The sequence below is a fragment of the Camelus ferus genome, chromosome 19 (assembly GCF_009834535.1).
Source record: "Camelus ferus isolate YT-003-E chromosome 19, BCGSAC_Cfer_1.0, whole genome shotgun sequence".
NCBI lineage: Eukaryota > Metazoa > Chordata > Mammalia > Artiodactyla > Camelidae > Camelus > Camelus ferus.
In genome coordinates, this window is record NC_045714.1 from 9,043,182 (window position 1) to 9,058,820 (window position 15,639).

Below are 15,639 nucleotides of genomic sequence, written 5' to 3' on the forward strand. Positions count from 1 at the left end.
AGCTGAATCCTGTGGGTGGGGGGAGCTCTGGAGCATGCATTGCATCAGTTGTCCCACTTTGATGCCAGTGGACTGGGTTCTCACCCCACTTCCCTAGTATGAGTCAGTCACTGCTGTGAGAGGTGCATCTCATCAGCTGAGAGCAAGTCTCAGAAAAGGGTACAGCAGTGAGCTATTAGCAGCCCATACTCACAGCATGTAGAGGACTGGTGTACCTCCTGGAAAAGAGAGTCTAGGTGAGGCACAACTGAGTAACACATCCATTATCACAGCATCTGCTAAGTATTTGTTCAACGTATGGATAAAATACATGAAACTGGCAGTCTCATCCCATGTTAATCAAAGTGGCCCAACCTTGTCTGGTTTGCATTTTGGGCTTTTGTGTAACTGAGATAATGTGAATTCCTCAAGCTCCTTTATCATAGTCTCAGTAATAGCTTACTTTTTACAACCAGAACACCCTGTGCCTCCAATTCTCCTCTCTTGTTTGTGTGTATACAAAGTTTATGACTTGCTGACTCAGATTCCCTCAGTCTGTTAATACACACTGGGGGTAAGTTAGGGACTTTGAGAGAATGCACTAACTTCTTAATGAATCCAGAATGCCTTGTAGGAAATGTTGGTTCTATTCCAGTGTGACAAATGACATCCTGGTGGGGTGATAGAGACATTCTTTCTACATTTCAAAAACAACAGTGGAAGAGTTGTAAAGAGGCAGAGAGTCAGTTGGTCTTTTCTATTTAATTCCAAATGACTTATTTTGAGCTCCTTCTATCTGCTACTTACAGTCAAATTCCATTTAAATTACCAAGTAATTTTAAATACAGAGGACATCTGTTTACATATGTGTGTGCTATTTATATGTGTATATGTGAGTGTGTAAACATAATATGTGTGCATGTATAAAAACCTCCCTCCTTAATATTAATGGAACTTTAGAAGGATATACATATATAAAGCAACAGGATTATAAAAGAAATAGAAGAAGAAATGTGAAATACCAATACCTGCCATCATCAACACAAAAGGAGTGGAGCCCATAATGAGTTTAATGCAAAAGTGCACATTGTCAAGTTCTGTGCGCTTGCTAGATAGGGTGAGGCCTGAATATCTCTACAGGCATCTAATATAAAAAGGGAAATTACCTAGTTTATAGTGCTAAGATAAAGACGAACTATTATGAAGGGTACTAACATTCTTGAATTAAAGGAAAGACAGATATCTCATGAGAGCTTTTCTGTGATCTAGATGTAATATATATTGCTCACAGATTCTTCTCCATTGTTCCTGAAAAACCTCAGTGAACTACTTGTAAAAATAATGGAACTTATAGGGAAAATAAGGTTGGGATAAAGCCCTCAAATCATGCCGGTGTGTAATCAGAACAACAGTACAAACAATAACCCTAGAAGAACCAAATATAAGCACAGATAGATAAAGATGTTGCTTCTTAATAAAGAAACATTGTAGTAAGTATGGGACTTTGTATCTTTGATAAAAAGTGAAAAAACTTTAAATAGTGAAGAAAAGAGTGTAAGGCAGATTGAGGCTGCAAAATTAATAGGTAAAGAAATGCACAGAGTGGAAAGAATCATGCAAAAATCATTTCCAAGACAGACCTCCAGGTCAGTCAAGTGCAGAGAACTCGGAATGGCTGGGCGTCATCTCGTCTCTCTCTGCAGCTCGCCCTGTGCAGCTGTGCTAGTGTGAGTTGCAGCCGTGCTGTGAACGTTATGCTGACATCATCTTTAGTTTACTATTTGCACGTGAGCTAATTTACGTACTGAAGCACGTATTACAGAAGAACAGACTGTTCTTTTAATCTGACATATGTGTGGGTGCTTTAGGGCACCAAGTCAACCACCTTTCCAAAACATTTTAGAAACTTTGAATAAACAAAGATTGCCTTTGTTTATACACATGTAACTCATAATTTAAACTACCTTGTTTGTGTTTCCTTGTGTGGTATTCTATTTGTCATTTACAAATCTACATATAGACGCTCTACTCAGGGATAGGTCACTGGTGTTTGGCAATTAGTAAAGTGAGGGTGTTTTTTCATAATGGAAACTACTGTGTTTTCTGGTTTCAAAAAACTCCATTGATATGATTTGTCTGTTTCAGACTGAATGTGAATTGATGAACCAGGTCAGGAGTGGATAACTATTTTTCTTAAAACCTGAGCTGTTAACAGTGGGGCTTTCTGAGTGTTTCACACTGCTATACTTACATCAAAACATTGTTAAAATAAGTAACAGGAAGTAAAACAGTTGCAGCTTGTGTAGGTGTGTCATGAGATCTCAGATAATAGTTTAGAATGCACTAGGTTTTGGCAAATTTCTAACAAGTAAAGATTGATCTTCAGGAAAAATCTGAGTTACTGTATTATATGGGCTGTTGCATTAACAGCACTTGAAGAAAAATGAACGTGGGCGCCTAGTCTAAATGTAAATGGCATATCCAATTTGGAAATAAATGACCAAAGGATTGAGAAACTACTGAAATATATGCCTGCCTTGCATTTGGCTATTCAATCTAATATTACAAACTAAGCACTAAGATTTACTAGTGGCACTTAGCACTTTATGACTATATGGTGGTTCTGTGATATTATTTTTGTGTCCTTTCCCCTTAGAGGGAGAAATTGCACAGAACCTGCAGAAATACAAATAAAGAGAAGTTAGAAAAATTAAAAGGAGAGTATGATTGCCAAGAAGTTACATGTAACTTGGAATGCTAGCATTTTCCTCTTGGAATTAAGTTAGTTCTGTGACACAATGCTGCGTAAGTTAAATTCACAAATCTGTGTCAGTTTAAGGTTCAGCAAGATTTTTGTTACTTTTTAAAATTAAATTATGATCAGTTTACAATGTTGTGTCAATTTCTGATGTAGAGCACAATTTTTCAGTCATACATGAATATACATATATTCGTTTTCACATTCCTTTTCACCGTGAGCTACGACAAGGTCTTGAATATGTTTCCCTGTGCTGTACAGTATACACTTGTTTATCTGTTCTATATACACCTGTCAGTATCCACAAACTTTGAACTCCCAGTCTGTCCCTGTTGTTATTGTCATTGTTGTTTCCTCTCTCCCTTGAAGAAATTTCTAAGAATTTATTTCTCAGCTTTGCAGAGATACAGGACTCTGACAGTTACTGGCGGACTTTATCTGTGTAGGCAATTCATTCAGGAATTTTAGAATTGTATTCTAGTTGGACAGTTGGGAGTTTGGGAATTGGGGTTTTTAGTTGCATGAACCCCACTTACTGTATTTTGGGGGGACATATGTCAGTTAGGAAAATGATCCTGAGGTGTGTCATTGGGTAGGGGAGCAAAATTAGGATTGGAGTCCTAGGTTCTAAAATATGACTGCCTGACTTCTAATCTTGACTTTGTCTTGTTGTAGGTATGTCATTTTAGGAATAATGCTAAATCTGTGCCAGTCTCAGCTCCCTCTGTAGAACAGGGATGATTCTCATATGAACCTTAAAAGATTGTGGTGAGGATTGGATGAGACAAGGCACATATTGCCCCTAATAAAGGACCTGGCACATAGCAAACTCTTGATACACGTTGGCTTTCATCGTTATCACTATATTATTACACCATCTGTAGGTCTAGGCTGTGGCAGGATGTGTTTATTCTTCCAGGACAGTCAAAACTACCCTTTGGAATGTGGGTACTAAGGATGACAAACTCATATCATTTATCTGAAACGTAGAATTTCTTCACCACTTTGTGTGTATGTGTATCTGACTGGGGGTGCATTACCCTGCAATCAAGCTCTGAGGGGGAACAATTTGCATGTGAGTTTCTGTTGTTGAAAGCCAATTTAGCAGCAAATTATACATGAAATAGTGATCATCATTATAGGTCAAACAGAAGTACTCACAGGATTAAAGAGCATCTCAGAATTTGCTTAGGTGATACCATTGTTGTGAATGACAGAGGTAAGAATCTATGTCTGTTTGTGGATGATTCCAAACAATTGGTTAACTCACTAAAGACAATCAAGTGCCATTCTTTTTACTTTTATTTAATTAAATGTTCTTCTTATCTACAGGTAGTATTGTTATAATCTAGATGGAATTTAGAACTTTACTGTTATTTGATATGTGAAAATCCAGCCTCAGTCATAAAAACAGCCCAAAGAAAAGTGGCAATTAGGAGATAGCTAAGTACCATATTTCATTTTGACTAATTAAAATAAATCACAGCATGGTGACAAATATTTTAATATTTTGGAATGAGTGCATTTAAAATTTAGCCTACCTCTGTAATTGGCTGCATTGATTATCATTTTGTTTTAGATAAACATATGTTCTGGGAGACTTATTGTTATTTAAAAACAAGTAAATACTAGAAATTACATGTGCAAGTAAATATATTGTTGTCCAAAATGGAGGCATTAACTAAAAATTGTCTTTAAGTTTTTCTTTGCAAATTGATCTCAACCCCCACAATATGCCTTAATTTTATTTTCAGTACCCTCTGTGGTGGCCAGTTTTATTCTTTTAGCACAGATAATCCCTCTCTCTTGCAGAGATCATCAATCCTTTCTCTCTCTCTTCCCCCAATGTGGTTGAACTCAAACATCCACCATCTTTACGTGTGGCAGGCATAGTTATTTATGCAAGTATATTCATTCTCCCACTCTTCCTTACTAACAGAACGATGGTTTCATTCAGCGCAACAATGTATGGCTAGAGACTCACTTTTCCCGGTTCCCTTGCAGCTAGGCTCCCTTGACTATGTGCCACACAGGTCTAGCCACTGATGTGTGACTAGAAATCCAGTGGATGTTTCTTGGAAATCCTTTGTTTTTCCTAAAATAAAATTACTGAGGCTGGTGAAGCCTCTGTCTTCTTTTTCTTGCTATGATTGCTGAGGTAATGAAGATAAAGGCCAACACGCTGAGCGTGGCAGCAAAGAAAGAAAAAGCCAGCATCCCTGATGACATTGTTTAGCAGCTGCTGGATCAGTACCAGCAAGTATATTATCATCAGACTTCTTATTATGAAAGAGAAAAAGTGAATCCCTATTTGTTTAACCCACCCTGCATCAGTTATTCTGTTTCTTGCAGCTCACTTAGCTAACCACATTTTTACAAGCACATTACTAGCTGGACGTTGCTAGAGAAAATCAGCCTTGTGACTGGGCTCTCTTTTAAGTCATGCTTGTATAATACATAGAGTCACAGCTTTCAATCCTATTAAACTTTCCTGATAAGGGTAAGTTTCATCTCTTTTCTTTTCTTCATAGACCTTATAGTCACCATCTCCCCTCTACCACCTGAAAACTCACTTAAACTTTATTCAGAAAATGGAAGCCCTCCCAAACATTTTTTCCTGATCCTCCACCACATCTGCCCTCCTTCTGCCTCACTACTCATCATGTTTAATCGTCCACAGGAAAAGATGTGCCCTCACTTTTCTCAAAGGCAATCCTTCCATTTTTGCTCCGGACCTGCTTCAGCTCTGCCCCTCACCATGATGTTGCTCCTCTTTTTCCCTCCTTTTCCTTCTGCATCTTCAATTTGTCTGTCACTACTGGATCATTATAAGAACATAAAATATTCTAGCGCTTTCCATCTTTATGAAAACTTGCCTTGATCTTCTCCTTCCTTTCGCTTCTGACCCATTTTCCTGCTCTTTCCAGTAAAAGAACTTGAAAACATTTTATAGAATATCTCCATTTTCTAGAGTCCTTTTTCAACCCGTTACAACTCTACTTCCATTTGTACTAGGACACCGAAACCAGTCTTCTCCCAGTCAGCAACCTCTGTGTAGATAAATCCATAGGACAGTATTTTTTTTAAGCCATTGATAGTATTTGGTACAGTTTACTAATCATTCCTTGAAATTCTTCCTTGTTTTTTTTTTTAACACTATATTTTTGGCTTTGCCTCCTCCCTTACTAGCTGCTGCTTTCTGTCTTTTCTCTTCCCATAACATCTCTAAAATGTTAGAATTCTCAAGGCTATGTTTTGGACCATCTTTCTTGTTTATCTATATTTCTCCACAAATAATACTATTCTCCAAATAGTAAAAAATGTATATCTCCTGATCATCTCTCCTCTGAGCTCCAGACCCATATACTGAAATACCCATTTGATATCAAGTGGAACTCTAACAGACATCTCACATATAACAGGACCAAATAAGTCATGCTCCCCTCCTCCAACTCTCTTTGGTTCCAGTCTTCTCTGTCTTAAAAAGTAGCACCGTCATCACCCAATTATTAAAGCCAGAAATATGAAAGTCATACTTCACATTTCCCTTTTCTTAATCTTCAGTGTTCAATCCATTGGCAAAACCCTGTCATTCCATCTTCAGAATCTGTCTTGTACACCTGCTTTACTTTGTTCCATCACACAACATCCATAATAATCCTTTTAAAAATGAAAGAAGCCACTGTGAAAGCTAAAACTGAAAAGAATGACACCACCAATCGGTGATGAGTCTGTGGAGCCATGAGGTCTCACTCTGTTAGCACAAGTTTTAATTGGTAAAATGACTTTGAAAAGAAGAGGCATTGCCTATTAGAGTTGAAGATATGCCACAGTTCTCTTCCTCAAGGCATCCCATCAAGGATACATGCAGCAGAGACATGGACAGTAGCACTCATATCAGCAATGCTCACCGTAGACCTCCAAAACAACCTAAGGCGCAGCCACAGTAGGATGGATGTGAACATTAAACGAAGGGGTGGATGTGCAATGTGTCACTACAGAGCAATACAAATGAATAAATTACTGCTTTATGCAACAACACAGATGGATTCCCAAAATTATATTGAACTTGTATCAAGAATACTTATCAAAAGAAGCCAGACACAAATTGATACAAACAACAATTTCATTTTTGTAAAGTTTTAAAAGCTGTAAGTGTTTATCAATTCATACTTGGGTGGGAAGAGTATAAAGAAAAGTAAGAAAACTGTTACTGTCCAAAGCTAAAATAGCAGTTACCCATGGAGGGAGGGAAGGCAGTTTTGAGTGACTAGGGACAGGCAGCAGGGTTCCAGGGTGCTGGCAAGGTTCTATTGCTTGCTTTGCATTTGTTTTTCACAATTGCACACCTTATAATAATTAATACATCTCTGCATTGATGCTTCGTGTAACTTTCCACATATGCATTACATTTTAGAAAAAATACAAATATTAAATATATAAAGGACCTCCCTGAATGAAACCATTGTGTGTAGAATGAAATCTAAACACCTTCTTGTGTCTGACAAGACTCTGGAGGAGCTGTCTGGACTCCTTTGCAAACTCATCTCACAGTCCTTTGCTGCTTGTTAACCACTCTGAACTCACCTGCTTTCTGCCAGTTCCTTGGACAAAGCAAGCACTCTACTCTCTCCCAACCTCTTTACCTGCTGATCCCTCTTAAAGAAAAATTTCCCCTGGCTTTTGTTTGGTGAGCTTCATCCCATCCTAAGTCTCAGGTTAAAATGTCATCTCCTCAAAGAAGAGGTCCTATATAAAGGGTCTACCCTGTATCCTCTGGTATACAGAGGATATACCTCTGTTTGTTTCCTCCTTTGGACCTAGCACAGTCTGTGACTCTTTAGGTGTTACTTACTCATTTGCTGACTATATTCCCAACTTTATTGGAGGTCCTAGGAAGGCAGAGATCTTTTTTGCTTGTTTGTTTGTTGTTTGTTTGTTTACCATTTTGATTCTAGGGTTTGGCACACAGTATGCTTGGCTTACCATTACAGGAAGAAAATGAGTAGACTGGATTTTGGGAAGAGAGCCTATTTAATGACCTATTTGAGGAATATTAACTATTAAATAATTAGACATTTTCTTCTCTGGTTCATGAAGTGGTGCTAAGCAATTACTTTTTGTTTTTATATCCTCTTTCTACATACACAAAAATACCATACTGAAAACCGACCCCACTTTCAGAACAAGCATGTTGTCTGCCAAAGTGGTTATGTGGAATAGATAATGCCTCCATGATTATTAAGTCCTGTTTTGAATGAGAGACTGTTAAAGCTGGAAGATGCCTCAGAGACTACATAGTGCAGAAGAAAACTGAGGATCAGAGAGGCGAGATTGTTTCTTTGTGGTGGGAGGTTTTGGTGAGGAGAGGAGGAGGAGGAGGTCTAAAGGAGAGAAAAAGGAAGATGAATTAGAATCACATCTTATGCATTTGCCATGTATACATGGGGTGAAGGGGAGAGCTGAAAGCTGACTCCGCCGGTGTCACGTAGTGAGTGATACAAGTTTGTGTCTCCAATGTATAATATCGTTGTGTGTGAGATAAGTCCAGTCATTTCTTTCCAGGTATCCTTTTAAGATGGCACTAACCAGAAATCCCTTCACTTTTTTACCACAAAGCACCAAAAATGCTAAATAATGCTTAATAAGACCAAAACTTATTTGCCTTAAGAAAGGGCCACAGGGAACTATATTCAATACCTTGCAGTAACCTATAATGAAAAAGAATATGAAAAGGAATATATGTATGTATATGGATGACTGAAACATGATGCTGTGCACCAGAAATTGATGCAACATTGTAAACTGCTTATACTTCAAAAACAATAAAAGAAAAAAAAAGAAAAAGAAAGGACCACTGTCTGTCCTGTGTGTACTTTCGGGTAACTGACATCTGCCTTCTGTGTGAGATACTCAGATTCCAGGAGTCACAGTTCCCTAGGACCCTCAAAATCTTGCACCTTCAGACACTGTTCTGGACTCTTTGCCAGGGTGGTCATCTAAATCCCCAACCTTTCAGTAGATTACAAAATGACAGGCGCTTTGTCTATCTACATAAAACCTCTGAATGCTAATGAAATGGCCCCCCACATGTTAATTAGCCAGTCAATAGATCATTCAGTCTTAAAAGCTCAGTTTCTGTTCTCTTCATTTATTTTCAAATAATTGAGCGGCAGCACATTAGGAATGGAATCAGAATACTAATTAATTCCAATTCAGTTAATTTCCAAACAAGGTTTTCATATTCATACACCAGAAATATTTAAAAAGTAATTTCATAATTCTAAAATTTACCTCTTTTTCTTTTCATCATAATGAAGGAAAAACACATTGATGCTGTTTACACATACGCTCTAAAGAGATTTCAATAGAAATGTATGAATAACACTAAGCCACTAAAATATGGTTCTCAAAGAGAACAAAATCATTTCCCCATGTTAGTTACTCATCGGAATTGATACTTGGTGTGAAGTGTCTATAAATTTAAATGGAGAGAATGTCATCTTCATTACAAAATAAGATTATAAAATTAAACCGTCAAATTTTATTGGACTTGTTTCAGGCTGAATAATGTAGTCCAAAATTTATTAAAAATACATTTTTGGTAAAAGACAGAAAATTTTATTGGAAAAATCAACATGTTAAGTTATTTACTCATTCCAAAAATACTTGGGGAGGTTTGGGGAGAAAAAAAATCACTGACATTTTTTTCTATTTAAATCAGCTTGCAATCAGCTGACTATCACTAAAAAAAGAGTATGAAAGATTAAAAATTACTAAGTCAAAAGCAATGTGTAAGTCAAGATTTGGAGACAGTTTTGAGGTTTCTACTTGATTTTATGGTTTTGCAGCTAATGATGATAGGGTAGCATTTCCAGGGCTTAACAAGCATTCCCAAAGAAGCTTATATACTGAAATGCCTCAAAAACAAAATTACTAAAAATTATTGGCTCTTTCTTTTTGTAAACCACACATGTTTGTTTATTTCCTATTGAGGATCTGAACAGTGATACACACATTTTTCTTCATGGTATTATGATGTCTTATATTGTTGGATATAGCTTGAAAAATACAAAAAAAAAAAAAAAAAGCACAAAGAAAGCTAGATAGCACCCATACATAAATCTATCACCAGATATTTTGTTATATTTCATGTAGTCTATTTGTCCATGCCAAATTAATGTACATAACTTTATTATATATATACATATTTGATGTGATTATATACCTTGTAAATATTAGATTATATCATACTTAAAAAATAACCTGCTTTTTTGAGGTGTAATTTATGTGACATAAGATGTACTTATTTTTAATACTAAACCATTCTTGATTCCTTTAAAGTAGTCCTTTTGGTGATGATTTATTACCTTCTAATACACTACTAAATATAGTCTGCCAAGTTTTTATTAGGATTTTTGCAGCTGTATTTATGAGTGAATTGGATCTATGTATTTCTTATTTTATTATTGTCAGGTTTTATGTAAGAATTATGTTTAAGTATGACTAGAGAATCTTTAAAAAAATTTCTGTAATAGCCATATGAGAAGGATCAATTTAGGAAAGAACTACAAATTAAAATTTAAAAAACTCACATAGGTGCAGAATTACTGTGTGTGCATGTATGTACAAATCACATGTATGTGTGTGTGTAAAATCTCAACAAGCAGTGCGTGAAGGAAAAAATTTTTTTTAATTTCCAAAATTGTGTTTTAATAAATGTGTGTGAAGTTTAGTAATTTGTATTTTCTTATTAATGAATGAAACCACTATGTTCAAATTCATCAGCACAAAGTTTTGTGTTGTATTTTCTACAACTTTTGTAAGCTCTTGTATGTTTAATTTACTTCCAATTTAAGTTTCTCTCATTTCTCTATTCCTCTTTTTTGACCAGAAAGATAACTTCTTTTTTTTTTAATCGAAGTATAGTTGATTTACAATACTGTGTTAGTCCCTGGTGTACAGTATAGTGATTCAGTTATACACATAAATGTTCTTTTTCATTATAGGTCATTATAAGCTATCAAATAGCTCTATTCCTTGTGCTATGCAGTAGCGCCTTGTTGTTTATCTGTTTTATATATAATGGTTTGTATCTGCTAATCCAAAACTCCTAATTTATCCCTTCCCTTAGACTTTCCCTCCCTGGTAACCATAAGTTTGTTTTCTATGTCTGTGAGTCTGTTTCTGTATCGTAAGTAAGTTCAGTTGTGTCTTTTTTTTTTTAGATTCCACATAAAAGTTGTATCATATGATATTTGTCTTTCTCTGGCTTACTTCACTTAGTATGATAATCTCTAGGTCCATCCATGTTGCTGCAATGGCATTATTTCATTCTTTTTAATGGCTGAGTAATATTCCATTGTATATACATAACAGGTCTTCTTTATCCAGTCAGTGGACATTTAGGTTGCTTCCATGTCTTGGCTATTGTAAGTAGTGCTGCTATGAACATTGGGGTGCAGGTATCTTTTCAAATTAGAGTTTTCTCCAGATATATGCCCAGGAGTGGGACTGCTGGACATATGGTAACTCTATTTTTAGTTTTTTAAGGAACTTCCATAGTGACTGCACCAAACTACATTCCCACCAACAGTGTAGGAGGGTTCCCTTTTCTCCACACCCTCTCCAGCATTTATCATTTGTGGACTTCTGAATGATGGCCATTCTGACTAGTGTGAGATGATACCTCATTGTAGTTTTTATTTTCATTTTTCTGATAATTAGCGATATTGAGCTTCTTTTCAAGTGCCTATTGACCATCTGTATGTTTTCACTGGAGAAATGTCTGTTTAGGTCTTCTGCCCATTTTTAAATTTGTTTGATTTTGTTATTGAGTTGTATGAGCTGTTTGTATATTATGGAAGTTAAGCCCTTGTCTGTTGCATTGTTTGCAAATATGTTCTCCCAGTCCATAGGTTGTCTTTTCATTTTGTTTATAGTTTCCTTTGCTGTGTAAAAGCTTATAAGTTTAATTAGGTCCCATTTATTTATTTTTGCCTTTATTTCTATTGCCTTGGTAGACTGATCTAGGAAAACATTGCTACAATTTATGTTGGAGAACATTCTGTCTATATTCTCTTCTAGGAGATTTATAGTGTCCCGTCTTATGTTTATAATCCTTTAAGCCATTTTGAGTTTATTTTTGTGTATGGCGTGAGGAAGTGTTCTAACTTCATTGATTTACACAAGGCTGTCCAGTTTTCCCAACACCACTTGTCGAAGAGACTGTTTTTTTTCCATTGTGTATTCTTGCCTCCTTTGTTGAAGATTAATTGACTATAGGTGTGTGGGTAGAAAGAGAACTTCTTTAATGTTTGTTTTGCCATCATCTCTTACATTTATGTCATGTGCTTCTTTATCTAATGCACTAATCAACCATTGTTTTAATTCCTTTTTCTTATTTTCTTTAGATAGTTCATTCTTTTAAAATTCTTCCTTTGTTTATAATAATGTCATTTAAAGCTATAATATGCCTCTGAATAGCCTGTTCATCAAATTTAGAAAATGCTTTTTTTTCTCAGTTTTATTTTAAAGCTCAATCCAATGAATATCATGTACCCTTAATACAGATTCACCAACTTATTGCCTCTCTGTTTCTCTCATTTTTGCTGAATTTTTGTGAGTGATTTCCACACATCATGACCATTCTAGACCTATATCATCAACTTGTATTTACTAAGTAAAGGACATTCTCTACACAAATCTAAGTACATTTATCAAATTCAGGAAATTTACCATTGTTTGAATTTCACTATCTAGCACACACTCCATATTCATATATTTAAGATAATGTCCCAGATCACAAAGTTGTATATTATATTTTTCTATGATTTTCTATAGGAAATATTTTTTCTAGCTCCAGGATCTATTCTAGGGTCATACATTTCCTCTAAGTGTTGTGTCTCTTTAGTTTCCTTTAATTGATAACAATTTCAACATTTCTTTGTTTTTCTTGATATTGGTCATGTTGAGGAGTACAGATCAGCTGTTTTGAAGAAGTCCCTCAATTTGGGTTTTTCTGATTCTTGTGATGGGATTCACATAGTGCGTTTTTAGCAGGGATACTGTGTAAGTGATGTGTCTTTCTCAGTGCATTACATCAGGAGGTATACGATGATAATTTCTGTCATTTGACTAGCCTACATTTGCCCACTTCTAGGTTATGTCTGGCAGATTTCTGCACTATAAAGTTACCTCCCCCTTTTATTCGTAGTTGCTAAGTAAACTACAGGAAGATGCTTTAAATTGTTAACAGCAAGGATTTAAACCAACCTCAACTGCTGATTTTTTGCCTGAATCAATTACTATTAACAATAATGGTCCTTGCAAAAGAGTGAATTTTTAACTTTCTCATTATTTCAACACTTGTTAGTGGGGTGAGTATTCTACTGAAAAACAAACAAATAAAAAGCAAAAATTTTAAAAACCTCCCTCCCTCATGAATGTACATATATAGATATATGTATTTGTACTAGTATTGATCTATGGGTTTATTTTTATTCAGTATGTTAAAATCAACTGCTGTCATTGTTTATTGCAGTGCTTGAAAATTTCCAGAATTGGCATCAAGCTGTTTCTTATGCCTTTTTGACGTGTTCTCATCAGTTTTTTAAAACACTTTTTTACATCTTGGCACAGAAATATGTTCAACAGTTGCCTTATGTTTTCCCTGTTCTAGCCATGAAGTCAACCATTTCTGTGTGTACTGACAGATGCTAAACATAATATAAGCGCAGACTGTTTTACATATACCTGCACATATATATGTGAAACTGTCAGTTCACACTAACACTTCTAATTCCAATTCAGAAACTCAAGAGTCTTCCACGATTCAGGAAAGGAGAAGAGAACAAGACAAAATGAGGTCTACCTTTTTGTGTGGGAAAGGTTTTCATTCACAGGCGCTTCTGCCTACATTTCACGGGAGAGGATTGTGGTACATCAACACATCAAAAAAAGATGAAGGAATCTTTTTTTTTTTTTTTTTTTTTTTGGTAGATGAATACAGTGCTCACTTAAACAAAACTGGAGTTCTGTTAGTTTTTAAAAAGATAGAAATGAACATTAAGTTGGCAGCTAGCAATGGTTGCACACTATGGCATATCAGCGAGGCAGACAACATGTGGGTTGTTATGCTCTTAATCCTGGAATTACTGCTGTGCTCAACCCCTCATGCTTGAAGAGGAAAACAGGATCCTCCTTTATTTCAACTGATAGTATGCTAACACTCATTCTTTAATTTAAATGAATATAAATACAACGAGAACTTTATTACAGTGTTTGTAAAGTAGCTAAAAAGACAACTATTTATTATAACATACTCCTTTGACTGTGCAAAGGGTGAGATCTAACCCTTGTGCACATATCAAGTCCAGAAAGGTGTTTTGAATTGCGTCAGCATGACTTCTGATTCCTACGTTATCCTAACCCTTCCCCTCATCTATACCCAATTCTCATTTTCATGTCTTGTTCTGCCTACCAGCTCTGTCTCTTCATGACTTTTTCAAACCTTAATTCATCAGCCTCTGAAGAAGACAATTATGCTGAAAAGGCACCTATTTTTAGGAAGAGTGGCTTTATTCCCAAAAGATCATATGGATGATCTCAGTCTGACCCACAAAACCACAAGCAAAAGAGATCATGATATTTCTATGAAAAGAAGGAAGTCTTTTCTGTTTTCCCCTCATAAAATGTCTTCCTGTACTATATGGCCACTGAGTCTTTGACTTATGAGTTGGAGAATAAAGTTATTAAACCAATGGGATAATGGGGTTACAGGGCAGAGAGCCACTGTTCAGTCTTTGTGAGTGTTGACTTACAAACTGATCCTTGGTGGAACTCCATTTTTCTTTTAGAGGAAAGTCACAACGAATTTTCTGAGTCTGGGGGGGGGTGGGAGAAGGAGCCAAGAGGAACTTGTCATATTACCTGAAGGGACCCATCAATCATGTTCAGTCCCAAGTTGTAATGTTTCCAGTTCCCTCCCTAAACACATGTGTTTTTTAAGGAAGGAAATAGTGTCAAATAATTTGAAATGGATGGAAAAGGGTTGCTCTGCTTTCTTTTCACCAAAAAAGTAATTCTCTGTTGAGATTATTTTTAAGAAATTTTGAAGACATAATGTCTCCTCTCCAATGTTCAGTCATAATTATTGTATATTCAGCTGTCCTGAAGCCTGGGACACCAACCCAGGGACTAGTAGCTTGTTTTGGTATTTTGGACTGTCCATAATTTGACTATGGCCATGGTCATCTAAAGATTAATACCCTCGGATTCAGACATTGAAACTCTAGTTTGCCTAGACATTTGCCGTATTATCTAACTAGCCTAGAGATGACTCCTTTAAAGACAGAAAATTTAGATTCTCTACTCCATTATAACATTAAAAAAAATTGTGACCTTAGACTAGTCTGAGATTTTCTTAGTTTTACTTGCCCAAAGACTCACAAAAATGTTTTCCTATATGCTTGAACTCTGTGTAATTTTCATATTCATTGTCGCATATGGCAGTGACAATATTCTAGAAAAGTGTTTCCCAAAGTGTGTTCTGTGGAACACTAGTTACACAAGATGCTCTACCGAAGACAAGGATTCTGGTGACAAATGCATTTGGAAAATGCTGCAGACCATGTCCCTCACTTGGATATTCATATTTGCAAAAATTCTAGAGAAACCTTTACAGTTGAATTGATCTAGTATTTGACCCTAGAGTTCTATGATCATAACATATCCTTTAGAAGTAGTATCTTGCACAACAGCCTTTGCAAAACACGTTTCTAGAATTTAGGTGAAACACTGAAATTAATCCCATTACAATGTTTTTAAGGCTTGTCATTCCTGTCTTGGCTCAGATAGAGAAGTACCTTTCCATGGCCAATAGCTACCTAAAACATTTAGAC